At 36.6% G+C, this 19,854-nt stretch overlaps 1 long non-coding RNA gene across 1 annotated transcript; it reads left to right on the top strand.

The window, feature by feature from the left end:
• The first annotated feature begins 4,267 nt into the window (after nucleotides 1–4,267).
• On the top strand, nucleotides 4,268–18,985 carry LOC309651451. Its single transcript, XR_014258133.1, has 3 exons — nucleotides 4,268–5,878; nucleotides 8,855–8,997; nucleotides 14,107–18,985. It is a non-coding gene; the product is annotated as an uncharacterized lncRNA (long non-coding RNA).
• Nucleotides 18,986–19,854: the final 869 nt, after the last annotated feature.

The raw sequence follows: 19,854 nt of genomic DNA, 5'->3' as shown, positions 1-19,854 counted from the left end.
TCTAGGGGTTTTGAAAAGCATACTGTAAAGTTCCACCTGGGGTCTGTGTGAGTGATTCCTGGATTTGGACTGGTTTCATTTTCTAAAGCAAGCCGGCCTGCCTTGGTGCCCTTTTAGTGATCTTCTTTGCTGTAAACTGAGCCAAGATTGATAACTATTTATGTGGCATTTGCTCATCGCCTGCTTTCAGCTTGCAAATGCCAAAACTCTGCATTTGTTCAAACTATATTCTTGTTCTGCAAACACACTGTAGAGATAGCATCGTCTAGAGCTGGCCGCTGTTCCTGCTAACTCCCTCATTCAGAGGGCAGGGAAGCATGTGATTCTGGTAATTTGCCTGTGACAGAACTTTTATAGCCTGCATCCTTTTGCTTGCTGTGCCCAGATGTTACATGATACTTTACCAATAATGCATATTTGAAGGAATTTGTCTTATGTGTTTGTTTTGAAAAAATTTTATGCTTACTCCACGTTTTATCATTCCCTCTCTCTTTTTCTTTCTCTGTCTCTCTCTCTCTAAATGTGTGTATGTAAATTCTTTTCTCAACCATTTGAAAGTTGCAAAGACAATGCCCCTTTCCTTCAGTGTGTTATTTCCTAAAAAACAAGAACATTCTCTTGTTTTCTTTCTTAAATCTAATTAGATTCTCATTTTTTCCAGGCATTCTATCAAATTCCATTTTGAGTTTCTCTTTCTAATTGATGTGCTGAAACATTTTAATTGATAGGAATTAAATGGGATTTTTAAAAAAAATGTTTGTGTTTAGAGTTTTACAGTTTTCCAGAGTGTGTACAGTTTTCCAAATCAGGAAATTTGCATCAGTACAGCACTGTTATGTATTCTACAGGCCTTAGTCAAGTTTTGTCATTTGTCCTACTAACTACTTTACAGCACAAGAATTTTATACTTTTTTCTGGTCCAGGATCCAAGCCAGGATTAATGTTGCATTTAGTTTACTTGTGTCTTTATTCTCTAATAATTCAAAATAGTTCTTCAGCCTTTCTTGGTCTTTCATGGTCTTCTAATATTTTTGAAGAGTAGTGGCCATTTATTTTGTCGAATAACCCTTAGTTGGGAATTTTCTGAAGCTTTTTTATGGTTAGATTGACGGAACTGCCATCAGGAGGTATCTGTTTTTCTCATTAATGGTGATGTTAACTTCGTTCACTTTGTTAAGTTTCTCATCAAATTTTCACCCACCTGTTTTTGTATCTCTTGATGATTCTTGACTAAAACAATTATTACTACGGTGGTTTTCAAATGGTGGTTTTCTGAGTATATTATGCCATCTGCACTTGTTACTTGCCTTTCCACTGTAAAAAAGGACTTTCCCCTCTTGTTTCTTTATTTATTACTAATGTGCTTATTAATATTAATATTCATATTCAATATGGATTCGTGAATTCACATTTTATATGTCAAAACCCAATTATTGTTCATTTTGATGCCCAAATTACCTCAAATTTGGCCGGAGGGGGTCTGTTCAAGCTGGCTCCTGTGTCCTTTTGATGCATCCCATTATTCTTTGAGCACTTCCTTACTTTTTGGTATTCCAAAATTATCTTGAACTTTTCCAGCCCCAGCTTTAGAATTGGTGATTTCTATAAGGGGCCTTTTTTTTTTTTTTTTAATTGGAAAACGGTACTTAAAATCCAAGATCTGGGGCTAGGTGTGCTAATTGGCAGTGTCACTGTTCTAAGAAACTCTCAGTGGGCAGGGTTAAGAAAAGTATGCGCGTGTGTGTGTGTGAGTGTGTGTGTTTATGCATACACAAATTTACATTTATATTTATATTAAAAATCTATGTATTATATATCAAAAACTGAGTTCTAACTGATAACCTCATTTCCAATCTAAGATATGAGTTCTCAAAATGAAAGGTCTAAAGAATCCCAAGCAAGATAAATGAAACAAACATTTTTTTTAAAAAAATCCCATTTAATTCATATCAATTAGAATGTTTCAGCACATCAATTAGAAAGAGAAACTCAAAATGGGATTTGATAGAATGCCTGGAAAAAATGAGAATCTAATTAGATTTAAAAAAGAAAAAAAGCCATTTGGGTTTGTAGTTCTGTACCCAGAAAAATCTGTATTTTTTAAGGTTAATAATATGAATAAATCTTTGGCAACTGTGGTCAAAAGAGAGAGGCAAAAATCATGAACAAAGGGGGGATTTCCATGGAACTTGGTAAGCTATTTCTAAAATTCAAGCAAAAGAGAAATGTGTACGAATAACTAAGACAGCTTTAAAAAAAAAAAAGAGGGAAGTCTTGTCCTAACAAATACCATGACATCCTATAAACTTTTAAATAGCAAAGCAGTGTGCTAATAGAAAAAAATAAACACAAACAAGCCAATAGAAAAAATCAGTGAGTCCAGAAGCAGAAATTATGTATACAAGGGAATTTCTTACATGATAAATCTTGTCTTCATATTGAAGAGAAATTCTAATACATTAAATGGTATTGGAAAAACTAGCTACACATTTGGGAAAATATTAAATTAATCCATAGTTTTCAACATTCACAGAAATACATTTTATTTTTTTTAACATCTTTATTGGAGTATAATTGCTTTACAATGTTGTGTTAGTTTCTGCTGTATAACAAAGTGAATCAGCTATATGTATACATATATCCCCAAGAAATACATTTTATATGGATTTTAGACCTACAGGTAAAAAAGTATACAAATACAAGAAGAAATATGAGATAATATATTTATCAACATAAGGCATGGGGTACATAAAGCAACTGATATAATGAAAAATATTGAGCTCAATAAACTTTCAAATTTTGTAAGGTAAAACAAAAGACAAAAAAATTGTAAATCATAGACTGTTGGAAATATGGATTGTAGTACTGTAACAAAAATTATTTTCTCACAAATTAATTAAAAAAATCAAATAAATAGTGAGAAGTTCATAAGAAAACTGGCAATATATATTAAGAAGAAATTCAAGAGGAAAAAATATAAATGACCATTAAACATATAAAAACTAAAAGAAAAAAATGTTAACCTCTCTAGTGATCAAGAAAAATGCAAATGAAAATAGAAATGAACCTTTTCCACCCAACAGTCTAACAACACATGAAGTTTGATAATAGAAAATACTGGCAGATCCATGGAAACTGGTTGCCATAGATGGGACATTGGTATGGCCCTTTTTTGTTGAAAATTTAACAGTATCTATTAAAAGAAAAAATGCATATCTTAAGTCTCAGCAATTCCACTTTCAAGACCCACTCTGGAGAATTATTTCAATGTTCAAGACAATGTATCCAATGATATTAATTGCAGATTTATTTGTTGTAAGGAAATATTGGAAAAATCCTGTGTCTATCAATGTGGGAATTACTATCAAATACTATAAAACAGTTAACATGTATCTGTAAGGTATATTGTTTAGTGAAAAAAAAAAACAAATTTCAGAGTGAAATACATAATATTCTATGCCAAGAAAAAAATCCAACCAATACAAATTCATTGGAACAAACAGATGCATTGTGAACATACAAAAAATTATTTAGAATACATCTCACACAATGGTAAAACCTGGGAATGGATTAACGTATCTCAGAGTAAAAGTTCATTTATGGTTGTAGCAGGTCTTAGTAAAGATCTGCATTCAAGAAGAAATGAGGGATGAAGTTCCCAGTCAGAAGCTGAGCGACCATCATACCTCAGGGCTAATGTATCAGTTTTACAGGCTCTCTTGTAGTTATGAGTCCAACATAAGATTCACCTCCACCCCTACCAACTTCCCAGGAATTGTTTTGGAATCCATAAGGTTTTTAAAAAGTAAAAACAGCAACAAACAATATAAATTTTCATATGATTTATTTTCCTTCTCTAGATGTTGACTGCTTGCCTTCTCCCATCAGAGCATAAGCTCCACAATGAAGACAGAGACTTTTTGTTCTCACCAATCTATTCCCAAAGCCTAGAACGGAGACAAGTACGCTCATAAAAGTTTGACTCCCATTTATGAATTTAAAGAGAGGGAAATTTGATGATGATGATGATTATGATTATATTGTAGTGATGTTCCACATTATTAGTGACATTACATTTCTGTAATGTCACTAATGATGACAAAATTTCTTTTGTACCCATGTTTCAGATCATCTGGCTTCCCAAGAGCACTAGGAAATGCCGCTTCTCTCAAGAAATCAATGATAAATCTGTGTCATGGAAAAGAAAGTCCCTTTACATGTGTTTCAGCCACTGTTACTGCCCCATGTTGGTGGTGGTGACCCCACCAGGGGTTATTGGTGGAACGGCAAGGACAGATAATATATATTTGAAACAAATCCAAGCACACATTTTGAAAAAGGGAAGTGATCATAAATGAAACCAGATATACAATTTGAAAGCAAGGGCAGTCAGAGTGAATAAGGTAAAATATATACATAAAGATAAATTTCGATAAACGTTTGAAAAAGAAAATGGTCCCAGTATAATATTCATTCAGAAAGACATACAAGAATATGATATTTAATGTAGGTAAAAGCATCATGACAGTTGTTCGAGGGATAAAAGTTGCATTTTCTTATTAGTGTCTTGTCTATTGATTCCAATCAATCCACGTGGTGGCAGGCACACTTAGAGGCAACAAGACCCTCCATATTTAATGGAGCTTTGCACCAAATATTCTGAGAGTTAAAAACTCAATTAACGAAACTCTAAGAGGATTTTTGTTTGAATTTTATTGTCAAAAGACTCATCTGCTTGGACTAAAGGAGACTGTCCTTTTTTTTTTTTAATTTTTATTTTATATTGTAGTATAGTTGATTTACAATGTTGTGTCAGTTTCAGGTGTACTGCAAAGTGATTCAGTTATACATATATCCATCCTTTTTCAGATTCTTTTCCCATATAGGTTATTACAGAATACTGAGTATAGTTCCCTGTGCTATGCAGGAGGTCCTTGTTGATTATCTATTTTACGTATAGTAGTATGTATATGTTAGTCTCAAACTGTCTGTTTCTTTGAAATTAACCCTTGTACCAGCCCGCAGTTTCTGGGCAAGAAGTGGAATGAAGAAAAGCCTCTTAGTCCCTAAGGAGGGCAATATTCCCCAATGCCCTTTCCATCATTAGTGAAGGAGGATAATCAAAAAAGTACTTTCAGAGGACCACAGAGAACAAAGGAGAAGTGAGCCCAAGCTACTCCCAGGGCACTGACTGAGGACCTAATCCGGGAACATTCCAAACATTCCACACTCCCCAGATAGGGGACCTCTGAATATATTCTCCCAGTGGAATTTAAGAGTTGCTGCAGACCTCTGCCAGCTGTGTGTCTCCCATTCTTCTTTCGGAAAAGCAGGGCTTGGTGTGTTGGGAGGAGCCAGGTAGGTTTGCTTTCTTTTTTTTTTTTAATTTTTTACTTTTTATTATTATTTTTATTTTTGGCTGTGTTGGGTCTTTGTTGCTGCGCGCGGGCTTTCTCTAGTTGCGGCGAGCGGGGGCTACTCTTCGTTGCGGTGCGCGGGCTTCTCATTGCGGTGGCTTCTCTTGTTGTGGAGAACGGACTCTAGGTGTGTGGGCTTCAGTAGCTGTGGCTCTCGGGCTCTAGAGCGCAGGCTCAGTAGTTGTGGCGCACCGGCTTAGTTGCTCCGCGGCATGTGGGATCTTCCCGGACCGGGGATCGAACCCGTGGCCCCTGCATTGGCAGGCAGATTCTTATCCACTGCGCCACCACGGAAGCCCCGCTTTCTATCTCCTAAGTCTCAAGAGGTCCCAGATTTCGACCAGAGCTGGAGACGACCGCACACTCTCCCTGGTGATGAGATGATTCCGCATCCTCCAGAGAGGCTGGACCTTGAGCTCGATGCCAGTTCAGGACTTCAGCTGGTTTCCTGTGGAAGAGGTGTGAGTATTTGCATGTGGAAAGGAGAAGGGACAGAAAGTTTGGTTTTCAGAAGAGAAAACCTCGATTCCTCATTAAAGTTGCTCAGAAATATTCAATTTCTTCTCCTTCCAGGCATACGGTAGGAATGAATTCTATATTTTATTCCCACTCTTGTAGTGAAATGTGGCCACGTGCCCTGTGCTGACCAATGGAATGTAAAGCGGGAGTCTATGTCCCTCAGCGTGTGAACTTTCAGGGCGGTCGTGCTTATCACTAAATACTTCTCTCTGCCCTGGCGCCGCCTGTGCTCTGGATGCTCCAGATCGTGGGCCGTGGCTGCTCCAGTAGCCTGTGTCCTGAAGTGAAGGACAGGGCAAAATAGAACCCAAGATGGCCCTCAGGGCCCGTATCAGGAGGAAGAAATAAACCTCACGGCTCTGTCACTGAGATTTAATATTTTTTATTAATGCAGCATTTCCTAATCTATGCTGAGTAGTTCACTGATGATCATTTTTTTACATAAAAATGCAATTAAATATTACCTATATAGTTACCTTTTTTTAAAAGGAAGGTCAGAACGATGTCTAGAAGAAGTGACTTAGAAGAAAATGCAGGTGATTTCTCTCTGTGAGGGACTTGTTTAGGAAGGAAACTGGCAATACGGGATTTAGCCTAAGCTGCTTTGTGAAATCCTCATGGTCATCCAAAAATAACTAATGTAGCCCTCAGTACAGGAGGTCATGTGCAAGGGGACTTCCTATAACCCACTGAGCTGGGAAGATGGGAAAGCAAAACACCAGTCAAATCTCAAAATAACAAGGGTTAACTTCTTGGACTTTTTCTGACTTTAATAGCTCTTTGTGGTTAAGCATTAGAACAAAGAAAAATGGAATTTCTCTCTTTTCTCACTATCAGCAAAAACTTCTGGGAGATAGGAGTGAGCAAGTCTTGCTTGCCTTTACATTCCTCTGCCAGGCAATAAATTATTATTAAATCAATAAATAAGCAATAAATTATTATTAAATGGGAAAGTAAATGTGAAAGAAAGGATAATTGAATGAAATGTATATCACTGGTTTGGGCTAAAGGCATAACATTTGGCGTATGTATAACTCATTTTTTGGTAGCCAAGTGGAGGATATAATGTAACACCTCATTGTATACACACCTAACACGTACGCATTTAGTTCTTTTTGAAGGCTATGGATTCCATCACTTAAATACGCCATACCTACCTGTTCTCCAACTCCAGTGGCTTAATTTGGAAACTCATTATCTCTTGCTTAGACTATGGCCATTGCTTGCTAATTGGACTGCAAATCTTCTTTACCCTGCAATGCATCTCTCGCAGCCCTCTGAATGTAAAGCAGACTAAGCTACTTTCCTAATAAAAAATATTTTTAGTTTCAGCTACAACAGAATCAACTTCAACTCCTTAGCAGGCTAAAGGAAGCTTCATCTGGGTCTACTTACATTCTTCAGTAAAATTTTAACTCATTCTGGGCGAGGACTAAATTTACTGCATCACTTAGTTTATTGCTTTTTCTTCAACATGTTGTTAAGTGTGCACGAACTGTGCCACAGGGCATACTATTCCTTTAGCAAAGACCTATCCTGAAGGTGCCCTCCATATAACAAAACATAACATCAGCTGACTACTGCTATTTATTAAGTGCCTACTATGTCTCAGGCAGTGTGCTATACATTATATTATATGTGCATTATATATGTGCATCCTATTATTTAATTTCCACAACCTTCTGAGATGAGGATCATTAGCGGAGTTGGACAGTGAGGAAACTGATGCTTAGAGATAAAGAATAAACTCACCTAACTTCACACAGCTAATAGATTTGAGAGGTCGGGTAGATCCTGGGCTGACTCCAAGTCCATTAACTGCTGTGTGATACTGCTTCAGACCAAGCTCAAATGTTAACTCCTACCTCTATACTGCCTTTCCTGGCACCTTGAGGCAAAGTTAGCCATAAATTTTGCCCAGAATTACCTTACAGAACGTAATACATTATAGTTATTTGCTACCCATCTCTCTCTTTAAGTAGACTATAAGTTCTTGAAAATAGGTAATATATCTTATGGAACTTTGAATTTTCTTTTTGGACATCACTGTTGAGCATAGTGGTTAGGCAAGAGAACGTAACAAGTGTTTGGGAAAAGAAAAGTGGAGAAAGTATGAGAGCAGAAGTTTGTTTACAGTGCAGAGAAAGAGAGAGGAATATGTACAATTTCAAAAAAAATGGTATTAACACTGGAACTCTCTATGGGTGTGAAGATAATGTTTTATAGAGAGACTGCATTCTCAAAGGAAGGAAGGAGATGTAACAGAGATTAGAAATGACAATATAGGACATTATAGAGTTAATGGATTTGGGCATTGTTTGACTTGGACTTTTTTTTATAAATACACCTTTACAAATATCACAGCCTTCATGGTTGCCACTGTAATGGCGTGGTCAAAGTGGCAAGTAGATTCAAAATAGGTATAAATGGAAGAGATTTCCAATGCAGCAAGCCAAAAGGAAGAACATAAAATTAAGATTCAGAATTAAGGGTGCCAAAGACTTGCAGAGGGAAATAATAATAACATATTGACTTTGAGCAAAGATAATTTGGATAAATTACTAATCAAGAGAGCAATTCAAAGAACTTAAGGATGACATTAGACACTTCAGGAGTGTCAACCAAGGAATATTATCACGACTGGAAAAGTCTTGCAAACATCGAGGAGATAGGCTAAATTGAATATTAATTAATATTAATGGACACCCTAACAGTGCAAATATGGACCAAAGCACACCTGACTTGGAAAGCTAGGGCAGAGGTATTCTCTACACAATTTACTGAAAAACAAACCAACATCAACAACAAGGCTAGAATCATCTGACACATCCACAAGATCTGGTTCTAGGAAATTGACCAAATGTGATAGAAACAGTTAAAATCAGGAAGCATCTCCAATCCAAGTGTTTTCAACCCAGGTCAATTGCAGATAAGCATGAATATAAAAGTAAAAGAAGGCAAGCAGGAAGAAGACGTATTTGTTCTGTGCAGACTGGATTCAGGGACCGTGGAATACCCCGAGGAAGGCAAGTGGAATCACCGTGAGGACCAGGCAACTGCTGTAAGTGGTGGGAACCCTTTCAGAAGCCCTTGGCTGTACTTGAAATGCAAATTTCACTTCGTGCCATTCTCAGCATGGGGGAAGGGTGTCCAAGGTTAGCCAGAGCCAGAGCCCCAGAGCCAGCTGAAGAGGGATATCAGCTGAGTGTGTGAGTAGAGGGTGAAATGCTTAGAGTCAGCAAACATCCCAGACTTTTCAAAGGAATCTTTTAAAAACACAATTTGTGCAAACTTTCTCATCTGTTTTGCTACCGAGTGGTGGAGAGAAATCGAGGCCCCCAGCTTTCTTTTCCTAATGCAATGCCCAGGAGATCAATTTTGCAACCAAAGGAACACCTAATCGGCATTTTCTGAATCAATACAGTTTAATTTGGTTGATTATGTTTTAATACCAAATAGTAAATGGCTCAATAAACAAGTATTTACTGAGGACCCACAATGCACAAATCAGTAGGTGCCCCAGGTGAGAACCAGAGTTTGACGTGCATGTTTAAGGATGGATTGTGGTGGGTAATTTTATCACATTACTGGGCACATTAGTGTTTATTCAAAAGAAGAAAAATGAGAAAGTAAGCTGTAAAGGACCTGATCTGGCTCTCAACCTCCTGAAGCCTCATTAAAAAATACACAGACTTATTTCTCAGGCATGTTCTTTTCTTCTGACTTTACTTCCTCGTCTCCAACTTATTCTTTTTTTTTTTAATTCTTTTTTTTAACTTTTCTTTTTTTTAACTTTTTATTTTATGTTGGAGTAGAGTTGATTTATAATGTTGTGTTAGTTTCAGGTGTACAGCAAAGTGATTTAGTTATACATATACATATATCCATTCTTTTCCAGATTCTTTTCCCATATAGGTAATTACAGAGTACTGAGTAGAGTTCCCTGGGCTATGCAGTAGGTCCTTGTTAGTTATCTATTTTATATATAGTAGTGTGTGTATGTTAATCCCAAACCCCTAATTTATCCCTCCCCCACCTTTCCCTTTTATTCTTTTTTTTAAAAAAGTACTTTGCATTTTAAAACAAGTATATTTGCATTTTTAAAATGCAAATATATAGGAAATGCTAAATATAGAAAAAGCAGGCATATGCTATCCACCAGATTTAACAAATATCATTTTTTCATATCTGTCATAGATCATTGTTGAAATAAACCAAAATATCACAGAAACGCTTAAAAAGTCCTCCCCTATCCCATCTTTCCTCCCCCCATCTAATACATAACCATTATTTTCCAGCTGTTAAATGACATTCCATGCTTCTGTTCATAAATTTATTATATATGAATGTAGAACTTTTTTCCTAAGCTAGATCATTTGTCCTAAAATTGCTTCTTGGAGTTTTAAGGTTGGTTTTTCACCCTGAGGACTTTGACCCAGGAGACATTTCATTTTCATCACAGAGCAATAATATGTGGTAGTTAAAAGCTAGCGCTCCGGAGCCAGACTGCTGTGTTCAAAGCAGGGTCTGCTTCTGCCACCCACTCGCTGTGTGACTGTCAGCAAGTTCTGTCACCTCACTCAGTTTGTTCATCTGTGAAGTATCTCATTGGCAGGTAGAAAGGATTAAATGAGTTAACACATATACAGCGTTACGTACAGTGCCCGGCGTCTAATGAGCATTCAACGAATGTTCATCATCGTTATTATTGTTGCGGTTATTATTATCATGTGATCTTGAAGTGTAATTTAATTTATTATGAATGGTTAATTACTCCAACAGTATTTATCATACAGTCCTTTTTTTTTTTTTTTTTTTTGCACTACTGATTTCTAAAGCCACGTTGTAACAAGCTTGTGTATATCCACCAGTCTGTTCTGGTTTCTCCCTTATTCATTTGTTTTGTTTTGCTTTTATTACAAATATTCCCAACTCACTAGCTTTTCTTTTCTTTTTTTTTTTTTTAATAGATCTTTATTGCAGTATAATTGCTTCACAATACTGTGTTAGTTTCTGTTGTACAACAAAGCGAATCAGTCATATGTATACATATATCACCATATCTCCTCCCTCTTGCGTCTCCCTCCCACCCTCCCTACCCCACCCCTCTAGGTGGTCACAAAGCACTGAGCTGATCTCCCTGTGCTATGCGGCTGCTCCCCACTAGCTATCTATTCTACATTTGGTAGTGTATATATGTCCATGACACTCTCTCACTTCATCCCAGCTTACCTTTCCCCCGCCCTGTGTCTTCAAGTCCGTTCTCTATGTCTACGTCTTTATTCCTGCCCTGCCACTAGGTTCATCAGTACCATTTTTTTTTTTTTTTTTAGGTTCCATATATGTGTGTTAGCATACGGTATTTGTTTCTCTCTTTCTGACTTACTTCACTCTGTATGACAGACTCTAGGTCCATCCACCTCACTACAAATAACTCAATTTCATTTCTTTTTATGGCTGAGTAATATTCCATTGTATATATGTGCCACATCTTTATCCATTCCTCTGTTGATGGACATTTAGGTTGCTTCCATGCCCTGGCTATTTTAAATAGTGCCGCAATGAACACTGTGGTACATGTCTCTTTTTGAATTATGGTTTTCTCAGGGTATAGGCCCAGTAATGGGATTGCTGGGTCATATGCTAGTTCTATTTTTAGTTTTATAAGGAACCTCCATACTGTTCTCCATAGTGTTCATTTGTTTTTATTGCTCATTCCTGCATCTAACCACACTCTCCTGACTAGTAGCCTAATGATAAATTTCACCTCTGCTCCCTCTTTTGTGTAGTTTGGCAATTCTTGGCCCTTTATTCTTCCACATTAATTTTAGTATCCATTAGTTAAATTTGTTTGTAAACAAGAAACAAAAATCCGCTGTGAGAGTACTGGTTACTATTACAGATATTTAATGTTTCCATTCATAAATATGACTGATATCACCAATTATTTTGATCCTTTTAGAATATCCTTCAATAACATTTTATAACTTTTCCATAAAGTTTATTCTCTACTTTTCTAAAATATAACCCTATGTACTCTTGCTGCTATCATGGATTTGTTAAATTATATTTTCTGAATTTTTACTGTCAACGTAAGACATTATGGTTTTTCAAGTAATGCTGATGCACTTTTATTAATTTTAATAGCTTGTATTTTCTTATCTTTTCTGTGTAGATAACCATATCGCCTTTGAATTATGTTCGTTCTGTTTCTTAAAAATTGCACACCTTTTACATTTTCCTATCTTATTGGTCTGGCTAAGACTGAGGGTTTAATTCTGAAAGGAATTGCTGATAGCAGGCATCCTTATATTTTTCTTTACTTTGGAGGGAATGTGTTAATGTTCTAATATGAAATACAATATTCGGTTTTGGATGTTGATTGACAAGCTTTGTAAAGTTAATGCGATTTTATGCCTTGTTTGTTAAGAGATTTTTAAAGATCATGAATATTGAATTTTAACACATGCTTTTTTGCAGGTATTAAGATAACCATAGTTTATCTCCTTTAATCATTAATTTGTTAAAGTAGTGAGTGAATTATAGTTGTACATTTTATAATGTTAAACTATCTATGAATTACTGGGATGCACCCAGCTCGTTCACTGAAAAAATGGCTGAATTCAGAATCATTTGCTAATATTTTATTTAGGATTACTGCATCTGTGTTCCTGTATAAGAAAAGACTGCCCTACAATTTTTCCTTTTGATATTTACCTGGTCCAATTTAAGAACTGAGATTATATTAGCTTTATAGAGTGATTTGGAGAGCTTCTCTTTGCTTGTTTCCTGGAATATATTGTGTACTGATTGCTTCATGTTACTTTCTAGGTAGGATTTTTTGGAGGGGTTTGGGGAAAAGGAGGGATGGGTAGATTTTTGACCATCAATTGAATAACTTTAATGACAATTTCTAACCAGGTCTCTCTCTCTCTGTCTCTCTCTCTCAGGGATGTGCCTATATTATTAATCTTTTCAAAGAACTGGCTCTGATTCTTGTTCATCCTCTTTGTTTTTCTTGCTGTTGTCTTTCTCCTCTTTATTATTTCCCCTTCCTTTCCTCATGTTCACTCTCTTAGTCTTTTCATGCTTCATGAATTGAACACAGAGCTCACTACATGTTTTATTCTGTGTTCATTCTTCATTTGTGCATTTAAAGCTCCAATCTTCTATATTACTCCAGTTGCTACTCATGAGCTTTGATATATGGCTTTTCAGTTCTCTATTTTAATATCCATTCTGAATTCCACTTTGACTTGTGAAATACTCAAATGTTCAAATTTTTAAAATTTTTGAATGAGTTGTTTGGGTATTTGTGGTCATATTTTTGGTAATTTGATTTTACAAAGTAAAATGTTGTCCATTCCTATCAAATTCTGGCACATTGTGAAACATGGTCGATTTTTATCAGTATCCTATATCTGTTAAGAAACAACGAATATTGTAATCGTTGGGTACAACAATTAAAATTTAATTGTTTAAATTTAATTGTTTTATACAACAATTTAAGCAAATTTGTTATTGTGCTTTTTTGATGCTTTTTTACTTTTTTCCATTTTTCCTGATTTTACTGTTTGTGACAAGTGACAAGCGAAATCTTCTATGATTTTATTTTATCAGTTTTTCTCGTAATTTTGTCTGCATTTTGCTTGATATATTTTGAGGTGAGACAATACTTTTAGAGATGGATGGGTTTAGTATTATTTTACTTTCCTGGGAAATTGTTTATTTTATAATTAATCTCTATGGTTCTCTTTATTGCAAATATTCATTTATATCTTTAAGTCTAATTGGCTGACATTAATATTGTCATACAATTCAACATCTTTATTTAGATTTGTATTTGCCTAATGTATCTTTTCCCATTTTTCATTAGTACCTTTTCTCTGATGCCTGTAAATTGCATATAACTTAGTTTTTCTTTATCTAACTAGAGGATCTTTACCTTTTAACTGATTAGCATGCTCTATATTTATTGGAATTATGGATATGTTTGGAATTATTTGTATTTTTTGTGTGTTTTCATGCTACTTCTTGATATTTTTTCTTTTTTAAAATCATCCTTCGTTGGATAATTAGAATTTCTTTCTGCTTTTTCCCTCTCTACCACCTTAAAAGATATGCTTTGTATTTTTTCTGATATAATGATGTCATGTTAAAATGTTAACAGATTCTTCTCATGAACAATAAAGGACTTTCATATTATTGTTGTGTAGCACTTTAGCGACATCCTGTGTTACCCCTCCTCCTCAGGTAGGTGTTATTTTAATTATAATCATTAATTTTTACAATAATCTTTATTTAGATTTACTCACATTTTCCTGATTTATTTTCTAACCATACATTTTTGCTTCCTTTTCCTTTCTTAGGTTCAATTTCCATCTTTATGAGATACACCCTTTAGTGGTTCTTTCAGCAGGATATCTGAGTGGTAAAGTTAGCATTTGTGTGAAAATATTTCTATTTTACATTTGCTTTTGAAAGAGAAGTTTAACTGGGCATAGAAGTCCAAGTTCACATTATATTCCTTAGCAACTTTAAGATATTATTTGATAATCTCTACTTTCCATTTTAGTTGATGGAACATCTAATTGACAACCTAATTATTCCCGATTTTGCAAGTAAAATATCATTTCTATCTGATTATTTCTGAGTTATTTTGCTTTTCCTTTCCTCTGCAATTCCACGATGATGCACCTCATTAAATGTTTATTTTTATTTACCCAGTTCAGGAATTCATATGATTTTTATAATGAAGATTCATAGTTTTTAAAATCAAGTCTGAAAATTCTTAGCTATTTATCATTTTGTATTTTTTTTCCCAGCTGTTCCCTTGTTCTTTTCTTCTGGAGCTCTTATTAGACACACATCAGTTACCTTTATTCTACTTCCCATGACACTCAGTCTTTACTTTTTCCATTCCTCTGTCTCACTGGATTATTATTTCCTGTAGTAATTGCTATAGACTATTCTTTCAGTTCACTAATTTTTTGTGTTCAGATTCTTTATTCAATTGTGTTCAACATGATGTTTAACTAAACCTTTGAACATCTAATTTTGATGACTATATTTTTTTTCTTAAAGTTCATTTTGTTTTTCTTTCAAAAACATTATTTCAAAAATGTTGCCTTTTATTATAATTTTATTACATCTTTAAATCTTTAACAATTTTAAGCACATTTTATGATTTTTCTATTACTTCTAATTCTTGAAACCTTATTTCTAGTGTTTACTTTTAACCAGATTCTCCCTCAGGATAGATTATTTTCTTGTGTGGTTTGTAATTTGTGTGTGTGCCTATTTAGCTGAGATGTGTGTGTGTGTGTGTGTGTGTGTGTGTATTTGTGTGTGTGTGTGTGTATGCTAGGAGAAAAATCCTCCTAAATAACGTTTTGTTTTGTTTTGTTTTCCTTAAGGATCCTGTTTCCTTAAATCAGGATCTCAGCACATCTTTATGGGACCAATATTTATGCCAGCTTTTTCTCCTGCTTTGTCTAGGGCATAGACTGGGGCTTCCATTTCCCACAGAGTATTTTTTCCCAGTTATATTTCCAGGAAGTAATCAGGATTTTGTCTGTTCCTTTAGTTAGTGATGGATACAATTTAGCTTTCCTTTCAGTCCATGAGCAACCCTCCCCTGTTCTGGACTTTATGCAGGAGTCTGGATTACATATTGCTTTTTCAAGTGTGCCTAAAAAAGGCACATTTTTTGGAACCCCTCGGCTACTCAGACACCATTGCCCCAGCCCCCGAGATTGACTCATATCCGGATTCAATTCCCTCCTGGCCACCAGGACATCATTCATGAGCTTTGACTTTGTTGACCTCCCCCAGCTTCATCTCTTCTTCTCTCCCCGGATTTTCTGTGATGCTTCTGTGCTCACATCACTGCAACCTTCTTTCAGCTTTCTCCTTCCTGCAGGTCTTCAGTGTATGGGTTCTTGTGTCTGGAATGTTTTTCCCTCTTTCCTTTGCCCAGCTGACTCCCACTTGGTCCTCCGATATCCACTTCACCAGACCACCCTCAGAGATGCCGTCTCAGACGTGATGAACTAACTATAAAACCCGTATCTTCACTGCATGTCACACAATGGGCAACTGTGTGTATGTTTTATTTTTAAAATGTCAATCCCGTTCGTTAGGGGGAAAGTCTACTTTATGCATCATTATATATGCAGAGCCCAACTTATATCAGGTACTTAATAAATTCATATGGCCAGATGAATGTCAAAATAATGTAATACACAAAGGTAGCTGACTTCAAAAGTCAAGTTGACCGCATGCCACAACTAATAAGTCTGTGAGCTGCAACTAAGACCCGGCGTAGGCAAAATAAATAAATAAATAAATAAATATTTGAAAGTCAAGTTGAGCCATTAAACTACTGATTAGCTAACTCTTCTTTCCTGGAAAGCATGCTTTCTCATGGTTACTTTCGAATCTGCCACCTTGACCTTTAACGATGGTCTGGGATGTGTACACCAGAAATAATTCTTAATCTTGTGTAATCCTGCCACATTTTATCCTAGAGACAGCCCCCAGAGGAGCCTTTTGGATAACTTCCTGATTCTGGGACTCTACTGCTGACCAGGTGTAAACCACATTCCAAAACTGAGAACAATCTCTTTATGGCAAGATCACAGTGAACTACGCTTTAGATCAGCAAGCCCAGGTAGACTGTGCTGCTACTACTACTACAAATAATAACGTTGTCACGTATTGAGTAACGCCTACGTATCAGTCATTTTACATATAATTTCATTCATTTATTTCATTCATTCACTTATTTCAGCTAACTGTGGGTTAAATATTGTGGTGGATGTTATTGTTTTCAGTGTTCATACCTGAAAAATGAGGAAAATAATACCATACTATTTGCTTCCAGATGAGACAACTGAGCAACAGAACAGTCGATTGCACGGCGGGATTTGAAGCCAGAGGGCTCTGACTCAAAAATCCCTAACTCTTGACTTTAGGACACTCTCTATTATTCTAAGGCAGGTTCTGTCCGAACTGCCTACACATTCATACAATGTATACAAACGACAAACATCTAAAAGGGCTTGTGAAGTAAAATTTGTATTTTATGGCAAGACAAGAGAAATTTAAACATAAAAATTTTTCTCTGCCCTTTGGCCTCCTCTCTCCCCGCACTGTGCGTTGTGTTTCTGCATTAGGCATCGACCAAACCTCTCCCATTGGCAGAAATACCTGCTTGACCATGAAGAGCCGCATCCTCCTAGCATCAATAAGACAACTCCTTAAAAGATAACATTCCTGGGCTTCCCTGGTGGCGCAGTGGTTGAGAACCTGCCTGCCAATGCAGGGGACACGGGTTTGAGCCCTGGTCTGGGAAGATCCCACATGCCGCGGAGCAACTGGGCCCGTGAGCCACAACTGCTGAGCCTGCGCGTCTGGAGCCTGTGCTCCGCAACGGGAGAGGCCGCGATAGTGAGAGGCCCGCGCACCGCGATGAAGAGTGGCCCCCACTCGCCGCAACTGGAGAAAGCCCTCGCACAGAAACGAAGACCCAACACAGCCATAAATAAATAAATTTAAAAAATTTAAAAAAAAAAAAAGATAACATTCCTTCCTGATCTTGTAAGGGGTCACATGACCCACCACGATGCCGCTTAGATCTGGATTATGTGAACTGTCAATAATACATCATTTGATGTACAGCCCTCTGTCTCAAAAAACTTATATAATGGACGGAACAGTTCTCAGAGCTTTCTGAGAAGCTCTTCTTGGGTCATAATCTTCAGATTTGGCTGGAATAAAATTTTCCATTTCTTTCTTAGATCGACGGATTAATTTTTCATCGACAGGCTAAAACACAAGGAGAAATCATAAGCCCTCTAATGTATGATTTGCCACATCTGTGGCTAAAAGAAGCCTCTTCCAGAATTGTGTGTGTCGGGGGGAGGAGCATTTCTAAATCTCATCACCCGTTACACTTCCTCACCTGGCCCTTTCTCAGAGTCGGGAACTACATGCCTCACTGCAGCAACACCTCCATTCTGGGCTCAAAAGAGGGAACCTTGAGGGAACGGGGCATCTGCCTGTTTCAGACTCTTGAGAAAGATCTCTGACATTCATTTTCCCTTTCTAAGTGCTTCTGCTGAGGTCTGGGAATGAAAAGCCCCAGGCTTCCCTGAAGTGTCACAGTTAGTCAGCCCTTCCTGAAAGCAAAAGGTACTCCCATTGAAGAGTCACCGTGCTGAATCACCTGCTATTAGCACTTTCTAAAAGGAGGTGCCTGCAGACAAGTGCCTTCATTTGCAGAAACCACTGGTGTTTGTTTTGGAGACTGCTTTCTCCAGAAACTATGAGGAAACTAGCCTTGGATTAAACACTCTCTAACAACCTGTTACAGTTTCTGGTACACTGACTTCCTGACTTGGGGGCTGTGGTTTTGATGGCTTTTTTAACGTTGAAATCGGAGTGACAAAGTGCTCACATGTTTCCATCTTGCAAAGTTATTTCCCATGAATGGAACAATGCTACCCTTTACTTGCTTCTTACCTTAGAGACTAAGATTTGATAACCTTACGAGAAAGTTCATCACCCATAAATTTTGGATGTGTGATGGTGATTTCTGGTTTCATTAGACACTGACAGAAATTAGAATAATGTTTTTTTTAGAGCCTGGAAGTATATTTAAACTATAACAGTGTCGGCTTTGTAGGCTGTCCATCTCCAATTAAAGTCATATATTTTATATTCTGACATCCAAGTACTATGGTTAAGTACCAAAGCTGGTACTGTGTCTCATTCTGTGAAAGACTTGAGTCAGCTTGCAAAATTGCAAGGGAAAAATTTTGATTGGAATATAAGATTGAACTTGTGGGGAGAGTAAGAAAACAGCCTCGTGACTGATGGGAGTGGGAAATATGTCTTGACTGAAAGCCTGTGCCCTGCAACGAGAGAGGCCGCGACAGTGAAAGGCCTGTGCACCATGATGAAGAGTGGCCCCCACTTGCTGCAACTAGAGAAAGCCCTCACACAGAAACGAAGACCCCACACAGCCAAAAATAAATAAATAAATTTATTTTTAAAAAAAAGAAGAAAAGATGGACATACAGGAAACTGGTCAAAAATGACCTATGGCAGTAAATAAAAGTTTCAGAATTGAAAGCAGTGACTTGAAGAGATATTTGTACATCCATGTTCATAGTGGCATTGTCCTCAGCAGCCAAAAGGTGACAGAAACTCAAGTGTCTCTGAATAGATAAATGGATGAATGGATAATCAAAATGTGGTCCTTGCACACAATGAGATATTACTCAGCCTTTCAAAGGAAGGAAATTTTGACAAATGCTACAACATGAGCAAACCTTGACGTGCTAAGTGCAATAAATCAGTCCTGAAAGAACAAACACTGTATGATTTCACCTATATGAGTAATTAAAGTCATAGAGACAGAAAGTGGAATGGCGGTTGCCAGGGCCTGTGGGGAGGGGAGATGGGGAGTTATTGTTTAATAGAGATGGAGTTTCAGTTTTGCAAAATGAAAAGAGATCTGTGGATGGGTGATTAAGATGGATTACTCAGCCATAAACAAGAATGAAATAATGCCATTTGCGGCAATATAGATGGACCTAGACATTATCATACTAAGTGAACTAAGTCAGACAAAGATAAATATTATATGATATCACTTATATGTAAAATCTAAAAAAAATGATACAAGTGAACTTATTTACAAAACAGAAACAGACTCACAGACATAGAAAACAAACTTACGGTTACCAAAGGGGAAAGGGGAGGGGAGGGATAAACTAGGAGTTTGGGATTAGCAGATACAAACCACGATATATAAAATGAAGAGCAAGCACCTACTGTATAGCATAGGGAACTAGACTCAATATCCTGTAATAATTTATAATGGAAAACAGTCTGGCAAAGTATATATATA

Source organism: Balaenoptera physalus (genome assembly GCF_965194825.1).
Source record: "Balaenoptera physalus genome assembly, chromosome: 21".
Lineage (NCBI taxonomy): Eukaryota > Metazoa > Chordata > Mammalia > Artiodactyla > Balaenopteridae > Balaenoptera > Balaenoptera physalus.
The sequence above is the reverse complement of the archived record's forward strand: the minus strand, read 5'-3'. Positions and strand labels throughout refer to the sequence as shown.